General features: G+C 38.7%; 1 pseudogene across 1 annotated transcript; it reads left to right on the forward strand.

The window, feature by feature from the left end:
* The first annotated feature begins 595 nt into the window (after window positions 1–595).
* Window positions 596–16451, forward strand: LOC149117051 (uncharacterized; annotated as a pseudogene). The gene is made up of 9 exons (XR_016205534.1): window positions 596–730; window positions 810–1869; window positions 2255–2311; window positions 5619–5756; window positions 6122–6231; window positions 6379–6547; window positions 6816–6960; window positions 7520–7767; window positions 8289–16451. The product of XR_016205534.1 is annotated as an uncharacterized LOC149117051 (transcript).
* Window positions 16452–17437: the final 986 nt, after the last annotated feature.

Raw genomic sequence — 17437 nt, forward strand, 5'->3', positions numbered from 1 at the left:
TAGCATCGAATTATAAGGGTTTATATGGATTTTCTACAAGATTTCCATGGAGGTAGTTAAAAGTGAAAATTCTGAATTAAAGTGGCTTACCTTATTCCATACGTGTTTTGTTTGCTCCTGGTGTGGTTATTTTGCCGATTTAACTTGATTTAAGTGTCTTTTTTGAATTCCGGTTTTACCTTCATAAAGAGAGGACAAGGCGAAGCACCTTAGTTGTGACAGCCTGCCGAACGAAGTAAAAAATCCCAGGCTAAAATGTACCCACGGCCACAAATCCACCGCAGAATTCAAGGTCAAAGGTTGATCTTTCATTTCAATTCTCTAGCCACACAATCGCAGCCCTGCAAGCGACGCCAGGCGGCTCTTCGTGTCCCCAGTGAAAAGATAAAATCGAATAAAACGATGGAAGAGCTCCGTGTCCGTTTGATCCGCGACACAACGACCGTTGAAATTGGCTTGGTAACCTCGTCATGTTGGCAAACCAAGACTCGCAGGGGTACTAGACCGCAATTTGTCCACCAAACTTCTTGTAACACTCGGGGTCCCCTCAGGCCGAACGTACAATGCACCATCGTCTCAAACACCCAATCAAAACCGCGCAGCGTCGTGTTTAACAAAATCGTACCGAACGCTTCTGCAAAATGGCTGCCAAACCAAAGAAACGTAAAATCAACGGCGAAAGCTCCGTAGAAACTGAGGAGGTACAATCATTTTTGAAGTGGAAGTCATGGTAAGTTTTCACGTTTATGCACCTTTGCTTTGTTTGTATAAAATATTCCGAGCTGATAAACTAAATTTGCTTCTCTTAGGGTATTGTGGAATTACGAACATTGTGAGGGAACTGTAACGGAAGCCAGCAAAATTTTATCCAGAGCATATGAAGAGAAAGGAAATGCCGCCGGCAAATTGAGCTCTGTTTTGCTCGGGAGAATTATTAAAGAACTTTGGAAAGATGAAGTTAAATTGGTGAGGCGAGGACCACATAAAGATCGTCGAACGTGTTACCTTAACTTGCGGCGTAAGGAACATATGCATGTCACTGAATTACCAGGAGAGACTTTCGAACAATTTCGAGGAAGTAGTCTAGAAATGGGACGTGGATGGAGCAAAATGAGTGACAACCCAAACAATGTGTCATTTCTTCGTTTCGAGTCGTGTTCGTTTAACAGTCACCGATTGTCCACTGAAGTCAAGATAACTCAACTCTCATCCTCTAGAATTTCTTACTCCCTTATTTCTCATGGCTGTGAAAACGATATCGGGAAGTTTATGGACATCTCGTACATAGAACGATACCCATTAAGCCAGAGAATCAACTTGATTCTAGCATTCGTTGATAATGCGAAATTGTGTAAAGGCACAACATTGGAACATGGGGAAACCACAACCCTTCCTTATGCCACTGGCCAGTATGTTGATTTGACGGAAGCAACTGACATCAACAGTGGCGTGGGTGAAACAAGGGTTTTCTCCCATAACTGTAATGTTATTACCGTCCAAGATGGCACTTGCTGTGCAAATTGCAGGAACATTAAACTTCTGGGTTCCCGAGCTAAACGCAGGAGGCTCGCAAGGGATTCCATTCACCCTCACACAAACAAGAGATATCTCAGTCTCCAAGAGTGAAGTTGTGCAACAACTTGCCAAAGAAAGGCGAGCACGACAAAACACAGAGAAAAGGGAGCGATACTGGAGAGAGAAATTCAATTCACAGTGCCTTGAAATGGCTGAGGAAGATCACGATGATCTTTCTCAAATTTTTTTAAATACTGGTGACCAAAATGTCCCTACCGAGATGGCGTGTCTCTGGGAGCAACAAAAACACCTTCTACAATGCAAAAGCAAAAACGGTTACTGGTCGCATCCAAAGTAAGGAAACAAATTGTCATTGAATCAATTATAACAACTCAATCTATTATAAACGACGGTTCAACCTCTTCATATAAGAAGATTATAAAGGCCCTTCTTTCACAACAAACCAATGATCATTATATAAATGGTGGACATGGGGAAGAGAAATATTTTCCAACCATATCCCTGCTCTTCTTTTAGGTTACAACAAACCATAATATATACATGTATCAATATAAACATATTCTGTACATAATACATGTATCAACATACTATAATACAAGAATCAACTAAAGGTCATTCTATCATTGTTTGAGTGTATACATGAAACTATCAACATGAACAGCAATAATACATTTGGTTCCTAAAAATGCTAAGGTATATTTTTTTGCCTCAAATACAGAGTTATGCGGCTTTGCCTGGATCTTTACTCCCGAAACCCTGATATACCCTCAATAAGGTGTGTATAAAAAAAAAACCATAAGTAGTTTAAAATATGTTTTCCTGAATTTAATTTTATTTATTTTACAAGGGGTACCATATCTTTGCCCAATGCTTAAAACTCTTTTTATATAGAAAGAACAGTTTCATTTTGAGTGCCATACTAAATCAAAACCATATCACTTGTACTCATTTACCAGTCCATCCTCACAAAGCACAAATTAATCATGTGCATGCATATGCAATTTGATTACAGTTAATGTGTGCCCTATTTACTAGAAAGATAAAAAAAAATTGGCAAGATACTTAAGAGTCCCTGGCCACAAATATGGAAAATAACTCGGCAAGGGTCAAAAATTCAATTTCGCTCATATTCTTATGGTAGATAGGCTAAGGCATGACAAAAACTTCTGGATAGTTTTTTTGGCAAAATATCCTTTTATTTCAAAGAAATATGCAAATTACCAAATTCCGTTAAAATCGTCATTTGACGCACCATTTTATTAAACAGGTTTGAGAGCCTTGCATGCAAAACCACATCATTCTTCTGTCTTTAAAACACTCAAATATTTTTGTACAATGCTTAAGTGTGTACTGGGTTGATTTTAGGGAATGTTGCGTCGTCTTTTTGGGTGCAAAATAATTAAATTTCGAAGACATTTATTTCATTCACTTAAAGGTACTTTGTGAATATAATTAATTTTCACCATGTGCAAAACTTTCAACTGGATTAAGCCTCTGGTGGTTGAATCGCAGAAGGATGGTCAACAGATTCCTGTAAAAACTTCTTTGGGCAAATGATTGTGAGCGACGCGAGAACTTTTCAAAGTACGTTAAAAATGCAAATATTTGACCATCCGTCGTCAAATTTCAGTTTACGGGTTAGACATATATTTTAGCAAGTGCCACATGACTTGACCTATATTAAGTTGAAACAGACACAGAGCTGATAATTTTGAAATGTTCTAACCTTATTTGCTGTAAAAGGCAGGTCCAAAGCCGATTTGACGTGTTTCTCTCACCATTCGTTGCACATAAAGCAGAAGTTTGCTTTTGTTTACATAACGTCCGACTTTACATCGCCAACTGTCAACTTATTTAATGGTCGAATACCATGAATCTGTGACCCTCTTGACACATATGATCACCACTGCATCTAAGTCAAACAGCTAAGTCATTTGTAAATAGTTGCTTGCTTTGCACTGCACCAAAATATTACATTTGATCATCATGCTTTGATCTATTGCTGCTTGAATCCTTGCTTGCAGTGGTTCCTTGTTTGTTCGTCACACAATGTTGTCATCCCATTTTAGGGGGTACGGGTAGGACAATTTCTATCCCAATACGTAAGGCTCCGTAAGGCTTGGAACCACTGGGAGCACACAATCTTGTTGAGTAGGAAGAGATTAAATTAAGAAATGAAAAGAATGAATAGCTGGTTTTCACATGACGTTACTAAAATTCGAACTACAAAACTACTGATCTTCCTGAGATTTTACTTTAATGATGTATAAGAGTAGCTGAAAACAAATATTCATACAAATTTTCGCTGCGAATGGGCTCTTGGTTTTGTGATACACTACAATTGAATTTCTAAGCTTTTGCGTGACGCAGCATTTACATGACGGCCTAGAGAGCTGTCATGATGGTTAAAAAAGTGACTTATTTCGGGGAACTTGGCTATCTGAACAGTTCATGTCTTACAAAAAGTATTATTTTAACGTTTTAGAGTTCCTTGAGGGATAAATTCATGCTTTTGTAGCAAAACTCGGTGACAGATGTTTCTGTTGGTTTCCGGCCGCCATGTTGGTGCCCATACGGATGGGAACCAGCATGGCGTCTCCATACAAATCTCTATAAATTTGGGAAAAAAAATTACTCTGCGTATTTCGCATAAGAAAAATTGCTGTGACCAGAATTTTGGCGAGAGTCTTTGCATATTTACCTTCTTTCATTTCCCAGATTCTGGACTTTATCTATTGACTGGTTTTGATTTTGATTTTGATCTATTTTGAATTGCGTGACACTGAAAACCAGCAATAGTTAACCTTTGCCCCTGTTGTCATCTTTTACTCGACCACCGCTACCTACATGTGCTGCGTAATACTGTAACGCTAAACTCGTACCTAGGTCTTTTCATGCTGTGCAATTATTTTGGTTTACATATAATACAGTAGGCTACCCTCGGGGAAATGGGAGGTGACCCCATAATAGGGGTTGACTGCTTAATAAAGGTTGGTGCCTTGAATATTTTTTGCTATTGGGTTATAAATTTCTTGGTGAACATGGAGTCAATTCAAGACAATCATGATAGACTTGTGTTTGAATTATCACTCGTCACCTTCAGTTTCAGACTCTTATCTGCCATCACCCTTTTTAAATTTTGGGTGGCCGCCTAATAGGGGTAGAGACAATAGAGAAACCCTTATTGGAACGAAGAGGTAACTGGTCAATAGGGGTTTATTTACAGTATTTTACTGACAATAATTTTGCACTGTATTGAAAACAATCCTCTATTTTCTGTTACAAACATACCAATGCCTCGCCACGAAACAAACAAAATATGCCAAATAAAATGGCATGGCCAGGGTTTGTTTACTCATGTAATTACTTATTAAATTTAGTCTGTTTTTCTCACGAATTAGACTCATGATTTCCTGTTTTTATTTCAGCTAGTTCTTGCTTCATCGATCTATAATTTGTTTATGGTGATTTTTTTAACTTGTTGTAGTGAGTACAAGCATTAGCTTTATCAGCTGTTGTCTGAAATATCAGAACGTACAACAAACGTGATTTGGACCAAGGCCACGTACACTGTAGAATACGATTATATAAATATACACATATTATTATATAACTTCACAGAAGTTCAGGTCTCACAAGTAATCATTGTTTTATTACATATATATGAACAGGTAAACAATGAATAAATTGTTTCACTTATCCTGAGAGTGCTCTATACAAAATAGATCAAACTGCAGCATATGCCGTGACAGCATTGCGTGACAAACAGATAACGGCTGTAAGATTGTACTGTGCCAACACGCTTATCGGCAATGGTAAGCAATCAATCAAAGGTAGTATTTTGGTGCAGCGTAAAGCAAGCAACTATCTACAAATGACTCAGCTGTTTTTGACTTAGATGCAGTGGTGATCATATGTGCCGAAAGATAGTCACAGATTCATGGTATTCAACCAATAATAGGTTGACAGTAGGCGATGTACATCGGATGAATTCCTATGCATTTTAATAATTGAATCCTGGCTATTAAACTGCTCCATATTATTTTTAAGTGACAGTTTATATTAGGAAATATCATTTACAGGCTTTATAAAAACAAAGTCAAGGAGGCAGTTGGTTGGAACCCAGAGGTTTTGAGATGGTGCCTTAATGCAGCCAAGGAAAGGGGAGTGAAAGAAGCAGATTATGCGGGTGGTTTAGTCATTGACGAAATGAAGATTCAGGTACCTTTTCAGACAGGAAAAATTACTTTCTAGTTCAGCTAAATTAGAAAATATTTCATTGTGTAGTAACATTTACGTAAGTTTGTTGGACACAATGTTTTGTTCCATAAATAATCCATACATCTCTCATGGAAGGGATTTTTTCTAAGACCCCTAGTCCCACAGGAAAGTCCTATTTGAAACTTAATGAATTTCCTTAAGTTATTTGACCTTTGAGACTCCCCACCCCCCCCCCCACCCCCAGGAATTTCCAATCCCTTCCATGGGGGTGTATGGGCATTTTCTGAAGATACATGATCTGACTCATAGTCGATAGGAGAGCTATAATCTTGTATATTGTAATTAACCAATATACATTATCTTTGGTAAAAAATTGTCAGGAGAATTTAGAGATGACCAACATTGGTGGCAAACACAAGCTTGTTGGTTTTGTTGACCTTGGATAAGGTCATGAGCTCATGACAGCTCTATCAGGCAAGACTAATTTACCTATACTCATCTGTACCTATTGAATACTTTCAGTTTAGAAACATTCCAAGCTGTATTTCACACTTAAAAAGATGTCCATTTTGGAATCTGCTACTGTCATTAAACGCATAAAATTCTTTAATTTGCTTGTAGGAAAAGGTGATGAACCAGAACTTGCTACTCCTGTGCTGCAGTTCATTTATGTCAGTGACAATGGGTTTAGGTTTCCTGTTGCACAATTCCCGTCCAAAGATTGCACTCCAAGCAGTTTGTACTTCTGTTTCTGGGATGGGGTCCTGGGAATGTTGGAGATTGGATTTGAGTGAGTACATGTATAACAATTAAACCTTATGATTAAATAAATCATTAAATCTGACAATTTTGATGTTGGAATATGAGAACCTATATTTCAGTTGATTACCTAAGAATTTCTATACTTAGAGGGTTTACATAAAACTTACTTCAGAGAATGACACTTCCATGCAAGTTATTGCAACCTTAAATCTATGAACAAAAAATAAAAAATAGTACTGTTATAATATACAATTACCAATGAAATAAGACACATGTTCATGCATGGCTTTTTTTAGGGTATACTGGTGCATCTTAGATGGGGCAGAATGTGACAGGCAGTTCATAAAACTGCACTACAAGGACAAAAACCCAGTTGAGACCAAATTTGTAGCAAGGAACTTCTACACTGGAGGGTCAATGATTTTGATGATGGATCCAAAGGTATTTTGAATGTTTTAAAAAGTAAATATTTCCTTTACCCTGCCTCATTAATCAGCCTTCAATTATGGTCATCTCTAATTTTGTTACACATGCACATACAACTAACAATGTGTTATCTAGATGCTTCTTGAGTAAAAAATTAGCTTCTGGATAACATATTGTTGGCTGTACATATATCTCCAGAAAGTCAGACAACAGAAAAATTAGACTGATCACTGGAATTTTCAGTTAACATGACAGGAAATTTGTGGTTTTTACAAAGTCAAGATTCTGAACAACTGTAGCCAATAATCAGACATTATGTTAGAAAATCAAAACACTCTTAAGTCATAATGTGGCTACACTGTTGCTTAAATACCAATAGCATTAATACTCCTAAGCAGACATTTTATGGACTTTCGATCCTGGTCCAATCCATCCCAGTGTTGTGGAGAACTGAATTGCAATATGTTTGGGAGTCTTAGATATAGTAACTGTTGGAATTATATAACTATACCAAAAGTGTAATATTAATTAAATTATTAAGCTTAATCTATTGATTATTTAATCTTCTTATCAGCATAACATCAAGAAAATAAGGAATAATATTGAAAAAAGCAACCAGAGAGGCCAGCCGAGGTGTTTAAAAGTTAACGGACAACAAATCACTTGGGATCAATTCAAAAGTGCATTTAACTGGGACCAGGAAAGTTTCTCCCTCCCACTGCACAAAAACCTCACATTACAGCATTTTGAGCTTGACCCAGCCAGTAAAATGAGGAATAAGCTTGCAGAAGATGTGCTTGACTCCAAGATGCTATTTCTCATGTAGGTACAAAATCACTGCTAATTCTATTACTACAATTAATGATAATTTGATTATTAAAGTGAATTGCATGTAGTTTTTTTCTAATTGTCTAGCGATAATTCCACTTGTTTAGCCCTGCCGTTAATTTAATCTTGCTGCTGTCAATTGTTATTTCATCTTTTCATAATCAACAGTCTAATATTTATGGTACAAATAAGCATATTTCATGCATCAGTTATATGCAATTTTACAGCTAAGTCCATTGATATGTTATACTATTAGAACATGTTCAAAATTCAGTAAAAAAGTGTTATATTTATCCTGCTTTTAGTCCACTGTTGAGTAACATTTTTATATTTATGCAAACCAAATAATATTACAGTACATTAGCTCTTTTCACTTATATCACAGAAATACCAGGAACATATTACAACCAGTACTGGAGAAGATGAGTCTGCCCTGGATTCTGTTAGATCTCTTTTAGGGCACACTTGTGAACTTGTCAACCTATTTAATGACAGGATTTAATGATTAATGACAGGACTTTACAAATGATTCAAGACTGGAGAAGCTTAACAACTTTTATAGTTGGATGTGTCACTGGGAAGAAAGCACTGGAGAAAACAACAAAGAATTTATCTCAAGCAAATTATGGTTTGATTTACAATCCATGTGCCTTGGTTTCCAGTCACTGGTCCACTACAAATTATGCAGGTTTCTCAGCTCAGGAATTAAACCTTCCATTGTGAATTAAAACTGTGTGGAGAACCACTTCTGTCAAATTTATTCATGTAACGGTCAAAATGACAATCCTACTTTCTTACAGCAACAGTCTTCACCAAATTCAATTAGGCTGAGGCAAACCACAATTAGCCCTAAACGTAATGCATTTTGTAACAGTACCTGTATAGATCAGAGGCCATCACTTCCAAGTTAAAAAAACACTTAATCTCTGGGGGCTAAGTAGAGTCATGCTGATAGGTGCAGAAAATTTTTTAGTTCGTGTTGTAACAGGCCTTTTTTTGGCTAAGGATCAATTCACTATGTTGAAGGGCAGTTATATGGCTGTGATAACATGATTTAATAATGTTAGATTATCTGAAATGTGAAATCTCAGCCCTTGCAGGATAATATTTTTTTTCCTTTGGAATTTTTGAACAAATTGATGCATTTGCTTCTTCCCTGGCTGTAGCTTAAGGTTCCCATAGGCATGGCAATTCTTTCACATGAAAATACAAAAATTAAAGTTGTTGTAAATACCAGTAGTTTGTTTATTAGCCCGCCTTATATATAACTACTGAAGCACACCTGTGTGTAGGGTGTGTATGACCAGTAGAATTCTTATTACAGCCTTAATATATGCTTATTTCTATCTAGAATTAAAAGGCAGTTGTATTTGTTTGTTACAAATATACACCATAACTTAAGAATTCTCATTTTGCAAAGGATTGAATTAGTAGTCACAGGATTGAATTTAGTTTGTGAGTGATTTGCTCCTGTGGTTGAAGGTGCTACTTATTTTGAAGATTAGCCCACCAGGGATCAAAAGTTGTCAGATTTATTTGAACTAGAGTTTACACGGCTCATTATGTCCGTGGTTACATCGTAGTCAACTGAAATTGAAATAATTATGAGATAAATTACTATTGACAACATTCTAAATCGAAGCGACAAACGATTTCAGAACTTACAAGTGTCAAAACCCTTTGAGCACCATCTTGATGCTTACGCTTACGAATGTTGATGACTTGGCTTCGAATGTCGTTACATGATGAATTTTTCCTTTTAAACTTAATTCACATGACCTGTTTTTCCCACCTCGCGTAGTCGAGGCGATTTTGCAATTACCAACGATAATGAATTCTAATTCTTTTTATGTGCAACTGAACATCCAAATCACTCCTCCCCAGTGCGGAAATTAGGTCTAATTGATTAGTTCTAATTGAGCAATGACTACGAGGTGATAGTGTTCAATGATGAGTAGCATGAGAAAATAGCATTAGTGTTGTTTCTCTGAATAGGCTTAATTGACAACTTGTGGATTGGTCTGTCATATTCACTACTCTGGGTCTTGATTCTCGCCTTTCTGACCAGGCCATCGTTTCCTGGATATGTGGCAACGACACGAGCCAGCTTCCATTGTGATCTTTCCTGATTCGGGTCCAACTCCAAAACTAAATCATCAACCTCAACATTTTCTCTAGTTCAGAACCACTTGTTTCATGGTAACAGATTTGGTGCAAAGTATCTCATCCAGCATTTCCAGAATTCATTCACTCGATCTTGGGTACTTCTTAGATGTCTGGGGTTTACCCTTTCCTCAGATTCTGGTTGAGGGAGTGGGAGATGATGACCCATGAGAATATCGTTTGGTGTGATGGGTGGACCTTTCCAGATATCATTAGAACTTGGATACAGAGGACATCCATTGATGATTTAGGTTGTCTCCAACAGAAATGTTCTCTGTTGCTCTTCGGTAAAGGCTTGACTCTTGTAGATAGCATCGAGACCTTGTCTGACAGACTTGATGAGAGTTTCCACGACACCATTTTGATGGCTTGCATGAGGTATATTCCATAGCCATTTGAAATCACTACGGAAATCCTTGGATAGAACACTTTGAATCTTGGGAATGTTCCAGTTCCGCATAATTTCTTTCACTGACAAAGTTTGTACCACAGTCAGACTAACAAACACTTGGGTGACCACACAAGCTCGTGAAACGACGGAACGCCATCAAAAAGGCATCAGATGTTTTGTCATTGACAAGTTCTAAGTGAACTGCTCTTGTTGTCATGCAGGTGAATATTACGACTTGAGCTTCTTCAGAATCTTCCGATTAAGCTTTATATGCAAGGGTCCAAACATGTCAATGGCGGTGTTGGAAAAAGGGGGAAAACCTGCTGCCACTTGTAAGGAGGGGATCTGCCCCATTAGCTGGTCCAGCAGTTTCTTCCGAAGTTTCCTGCAGGTGGTGCACTTTGTAGTGAGACTTTGGACATGCTGCAAACTCCTATTATCCAGTACTTTCTTCTGGCTTCATGAATTAAGCTCTTGTAGCCACACTGCACGCCTGGTGTGCAGATGACGCAGCAGCAGCTTGACAAGTAGATGGTCGTGTGGTAGGATTACTGGTTTTCTCATTTCTGGTGGGGACGATCTGGCATCTTCGAGACGTCCATGAGCTCGAATTAGACTGTCTTCGTCCAGGCTTGGAATCAACTTCTTGTCAATGATGGATGAATCTAAGTGTAGTTGGCTCCACTTGAACAGTTGATTCTGAGACTCTTTCAATTCTTGAACAGTGATAGGGCCTGTCTTTGCATTCTTCTTTCTAGCATTTTGGGCGAAACGGCGAACGTAAGTGAGTGTTCTCCGTATCTTCGGGAGTGTTGAACAGGTCTTCAGTAAATGGTGAAGAATGGTGTTATCTTCTCCTAGTTTGGCATTAGCTTCTGCTGTGGTAGCTTCGTGTTTCACAGCATTAACATTTGCTATGGCTGTTTCATGCTTCTCAGATGTGTCAGCCGTCTCTGAGGTTTTCATTTCCTTCAAGACTTCAACTTCTTCTACACGAGTACTTTGGTCTTCAGCTCGAAAACTGGGCCATTTGGCTTTGGGCAATTGGAGGAAAGATGGTCCCTCTAGCCAATCTGTAAGTTGTGATAGTTCGGTTTCTCTTGTGAGTGTGTCAGCGGGATTACTCTTCGACCTTATGTAGCAGAAGTCATCAACTCCGACAGTTTCTTGTATCTCTGCTACTCTCGCCGATAAGAAAGGCTTAAACTTTTGTGATGGGGTCTTTATCCACGACAAGACAGTAGAGAAGTCCACCCAGAAGATTCTTTTGCAATCTTGGATGTTTGCGAACTGCAGTGACGTTCTGCAAGTGTCGTACATCCTTGTAACTGTTAAACAACCCATGAGTTCCAGTCTTGGGACTGTTTTCGTTTTCATTAACATTCATTAACTCCCAATGGAGGAAAATGACTGCGCTGTATGCTTTCTTGCCTCCATCACAGAATCCATGGACTTGCGGTACCCCAACTGCATGACTTGAATTCAACTTTTGGTTGAATTCAAACGCTAGAAGATGATTCATGGTTTGCACATTTTCCTTCCACTTGCTTTGAACGCTTGCTGGCAGGATCTCGTCCCAGTCATACCCAGAGCTCCACAAGTCTTGTAGGTCGATTCTGAACTTGATTGCTACAGGCAGCCTGAGACCAATGGGATCCCAGAATTGACCAACAAGACCTAGGTAACGTCTCTTTGTCAGGACATCCAAGTGGCCAAGCTCATTCTTTTTCAAGGTAAACTTGTCTGCCTGTTTATCCCATCTTAGACCAAGTAGGTCTGTGTATCTTTCACCGTTGGATTGGTCAATTCCTGCCTGATTGGAATGCCAAGCTTTGATGTGGAAGTGACCTTTCTTGAGGATAGCGTCAATGTCATTGGTAATCTGTTTTGCTTTTGATTTAGTTTCTCTGGACCCACCAATATCATCCACGTACACATGGTCTTGAACTTCCTTTGCGGCTTCCGGAAAGTTCAATCTGAGCCATTGATATACAGTTGGTGAATCAGTTGTCTTACTCCTCCACAGAAATCTGTGATAAACTTGGTCATCTGGATGCACCAATACTTGATTGAACATCTTGCGGACATCGCCAGTGAATGCTACTTCGTTCCATCGCCATGCTGCCAGTACATCGAGGAGACTATTGATGAAGGTAGGACCTTTCTCAAGATGATCGTTAAGGGACAAACCATCGTGACCTTTCGAAGATGAGTCATAGACAAGTCGAAATTTTGTCGTCCTTTCTGGCGTGAACACGGCTTATAGTGGTAGGTACCATTCTGGTTTACCATGGTCGATTTGTTCAGGTGGAACGTTGGTCACAAAGTTCTGCTCTAGTAACTTTTGGACTTCCTCGTCAACAACTTTGAAGTAACCCTATTTCCGGAACGACTTTTCAGCCAAAAACATCCTTTTCAGAGCAATGTCGTAGTTACTTCGTTTGGGAGGTCCTCCTTCTTTCCAGGGCATCTTCACTTGTATTCTCCCGTCGACTTAAGTAGTTGAAGCTGCAAGGGACTTCATGAACTTGCTTTCACATGACACGTTTTCACTGTACGTACAGAGTTTGGTTGGTCTGACGCCAAGGAGGTCTTGGTGAAGAAGTCTCGATATCCTCCACGGCACTTACTGTCCCGACCTCTATAGACTGAATTTCAGATGTGGCAGAGCTGTTTGACTCGAACTGTCCCAAAACGTACCATCCAAGGTTCTCCTGGTTCTCCAGACGCTGTGTGGATATCAACGAAGGCTTCTACGAAGTCTGTACTGTTAGGAGATCTATGGCACGGCCCGAAAGATGTAGCTTATCTGAAACGTTCTTCAGATGGGTGTAATGTCCCACTTGCTCCTTAGAAATTGTTTTGGCACTACTGCAAGGTCTTGTAACAGTGTACACCTGAAGGGTCTTCCAAATATCCTCGTCAGTAAGTGAGGCAACTGTGATATCAATTATCTGTGAAGGTTCGCTCTTTTTCTTCCCACCAGCCAGATTCATAGTGAGATGCATTGCTGATCCACTTAAGCCGAGTCGTCTAGCGGCATTTTTGGAGAGTAGGCTAGTATTCGATCCAGAGTCCAGCATTGCAAAGACCTTGACAAAGTTTCCATTTCTGGTCATGACTTTAACATTTAGTGCAGGGCACAAACCAGTAACGGGTTTTAACTTGCTTTTCTGGTACACAGTATTTCCTTCGATGTTGCTGTTCCATGTAGCAGATGGTCCTTGGAATTGACTTTGGAAATGTGCTGCTTTTGGATTCAAACTTGTGTTTGTGTCACCAGCCTTTTCATTGTGTAGAGACCGGTGGTGGTTTTTTCTGCATTTGTCGCAGGTTGAACCATCAGGTTTTTTGCAATCGTTTGTGTGATGCGCTTTCAGACACTTGCGACATTGCCAATGTACCTTAACAATCTCCCACTTTTGATTGACTTTTAAATTCTGGAACTTAGGACAGGCAGCCAGGTGATGTTTGGGTTTAAAGTCAAGTGGACACGTTTCATCATCAGTTTCTTCGCTGTTAGTGGCGTTATTTTCTGTCTTTTTGGGACCTTTGTCTCGGCGACCTTCATTTCTTCCCTCAGAGGAAGTGCTGGTTTTGTCTCGAGAGGGAATACTTGCTTCCTGCTGTAACCAGGCAATGAGGTTGCTGACGGTTTCGTCATTCCCTTCTCTTTTCATCTCTTTGCCAAAATTTGAATTGTCCTTTGGATAAAGTTTGGACAAAAGTTGGGACATAAGGAACAGTGCTTCTGAGGACTCTAGCACAGGACACCCATTATCTTCCACATTGTTTATGTAACAAGCTATTGTTGTGGCGAAGTGTGTAAAGGACTTAGAATCTCATTTGGCTGGGCTGAGATTGTTTATTTCAGATAGCAATTCATCCATTAGTTTTTCGCCTGTCAGCGAACTCGGTATCCAAGATTTTCCATGGGCTATCAATGGTTTTGCAGGTTTTCACCTGGTCAGTCCACCACGATCCTTGTGGGATCGCATTTCGGAAACGGTGCAATTGTTCGTCTTTATCTTGGCCATATTTCGTCATCCAATGACTGAATTCCTTTTTCCAGGTGGCATAAGATCTGCGACCTCTATCCCATGTTGGTACTGGCAATCGTCGTAGACCACTTAAATTTGGTTTTGATCCTAGGGTGTCTGCCATTTTTGCCACTGCTGTTGGCATTTACGATATTGATGATGTCAAAGCTTCCAAGGTTACAGAGCTTTTGGATGTTTCAGAGGAATTCTGTTCCTTTTGATAGGCAGCAAATTTCAAAGCAATTTGAAGAAAGTCAGCCTTGACTTTGTCTCCAAGTTTCTTGGTTGTTAACAAGAGTTCCTCGTCAGTCTCAGTGCTATCATCAACCAGTTTGTCTAAAATGGTTTCTTGCTGCTTTTTGATAAGCCTGTATCTTGTCTCCACTTGATTAAAAGCTGTTTCAAGTGTTTTTACTTCTGGTTTTACTGAGAAAATGATTTCAAATTCTTCTATTAACTCGTACAGGATTTTGCCAGCATTTTCCATCTTTCCTGTGAGGGTTTTGATGTCTACTTTAGGCGGCATTTTGAGAAGAATTCAACTTATTTAGGCTTTAGCTCCAGCTTCGTTTACATGCGGTGTTACTACCAGCAAGGTCGTCGTCCTTGATGTGGTAATCCAGCAACGAAGATGAAAATGAAATGAAAATGTCAAACAAATCAGATATTCTTACTTGTCCTTAGCAAAGACAGTTCAGCGTAATCTTGATGAAGATCCGGTGTAATTCGAGAGCATGCACGACGATTCCGTTAATCAGTGACGGCTCAACTTGACCTTGTGGTACGAAGTTCGGCGGTTGTCGATAATTTCACGATTCAGCGTAATCTTTGATGACAAATTTTGACTGATTTGCTTCTATAGTAAGTAAGTAAGTAACAACTTTGTTTACAGAGGGTAACACATAACAGTGAAAAACTGACAAACCAGTGGCCCTCTATCCTAAGGTTGAAGGTGCTACATATTTTGAAGATTAGCCCACCAGGGATCAAAATTTGTCAGATTTATTTGAAGTAGAGCTTACACAGTTCGTTGCGTCCGTGGTTACATCGTAGTCAACTGAAACTGAAATAATTACGAGATAAATTACTATTTACAACATTCTAAATCGAAGCAACAAAGGATTTCGAAACTTACAATTTGTGTTCCTGAGTGTCAGATCCCTTTGATCGCTATGTTGATGCTTACGCTTACAACTGTTGATGACTTGGCTTCGAATGTCGTTACATGATGAATTTTCCTTTTAAAACTAAAGTCACATGACCTGTTTTCCCGGCCTTGTGTAGTCGAGGTGATTTTGCAATTACTGACGATAATGAATTCTAATTTTTTTTACATGCGACTAAACATGCAAATCAGTGAGATTCTCAGGTACAGCTGTATATTAAAATATTGGTATAATAAAATATATAATTAGAATGCCTCTCGATAAGCGTATCCTGATGTGACCATCTGAATTAGAGTTCCCTACAACCCTGAATTGTCTGTCATCTACCTGGACTGAGAATGGAATGCAGTTATTCTCTACAATAGCATTCAGTAGGGCTTCCCCTATCACTGTCTTTGTTGATCGTGAAGACACTCTGAGACCATACGCTTGGCATAGGGCTATCAATTAAGTTTTGAGGTAGACTCTGCTCAGCGGGCCACTGCTTCGATGCTGATGAATAAAGGCAACCAGACGACCGTGTGACACCATCTTGTTTTCACTTTTATCGTTCAGAATGTCCTTAAAAAAGCCAGCTCAAAGTGTAAAATAATATAAAATTTATAATATTAATATTGTCAATCTAATGGGAACTTAACAGTGATCAGGGGAGAATTCATGAAGCTTGAGTGTAATGAAATCAATACATGTACTGTATGACATCCCTAAACAATTTAATTGTTGGTGTATTGTTAGTTTAGAAATTAAGACAATTGTTGGGAACAATAGATCATTACAATATAAATATGTTCATTTTAGGAGGGCTTCAATAATGATCTGCAGTATAATATAATTGTCAAATAGTAATAAATGGCAGACTATCAGGACTGATTTTTCAGTTCATTTCAATATTAAATAAAAACAAAACTTGTTGTCTTACACTGTAGGATACACTGTCTGTCTACTCTCTCGTATTTTCTTTCCTTTGAAGAACTCTTTTGCAAAGTTCTGCACCCTTTTTTACCAGTGCTGCTCTCCTGAAGTCTCTTAAAAATTGGGAAGCCCCCATGTTGATGTAATACACTAGTATGCCATCGAAAAGTCTCTCTATCAGTTCCTGTGCAAAGAGAGAGGTTCCAATTAGTTTTTTCTTTTTTAACAAAGTTCCTATTTTTAATCAACTCTCATTATATGTTTCCTTTTTCCTTAGAAGCAAGGCCCCATTCTTTGGTTTCATATTAAATAACTTTTGTAAAGTTAAAGTACCTTCTATACAAAATGAACCTCAGAAATTCAGTGGCTTGCTAAAACACTATTGAGCCTTCAGATTTGTGGTCAGTGGACAAGCAGCTGTCCAGTAAGGGCTTGACCAGTGAAAAGGCAACAAATTCTTAACCCATCAGATCAGGTCAGGTTATAAAGCAATGGATGTGCCTTTTTTTCTTAATTTTTTGTTCATTACATTGGTAAACTTAACCAAGTAATATTGTATTCAGAATTTATTATAAGATATTTAGATTTTCTGGTAACAATTAAAATCGACAATATCAAACTTTCAGTGATGTACCAATAATCAAGTTAGTGAGCCTTTTATCTAATGCATGAAATATATGTCCATTACCTTGTCTTTAGTGGCATCGTCTTGGAAACACTTTAACCAAGTTGATTTCAATTCTTTATCTTTAGATACAGAATTGACAGCTGCTTCCACCATCCCTTCACATGCCCTCTTCAAAATGTGCATGTTCAACAAATCCACTCTCCTCTGTTCAAGATTTAAGAAGAAAAGGTAGGCCTCATTGGCAATACTGTCGTGAGTCTGTTACTTGCAAGGTTTCTGAGAACTTGGAACTTTCCTCTAGATGATGATACGGTCGAATGATGTTTTCCTTTAACAGTTCACAAACTCTTTGCTGATTTTCAAC

Source organism: Orbicella faveolata, unplaced genomic scaffold (genome assembly GCF_042242905.1).
Source record: "Orbicella faveolata isolate gen_17 unplaced genomic scaffold, um_ofav_v1 contig_12, whole genome shotgun sequence".
Classification (NCBI taxonomy): Eukaryota; Metazoa; Cnidaria; class Anthozoa; order Scleractinia; family Merulinidae; genus Orbicella; species Orbicella faveolata.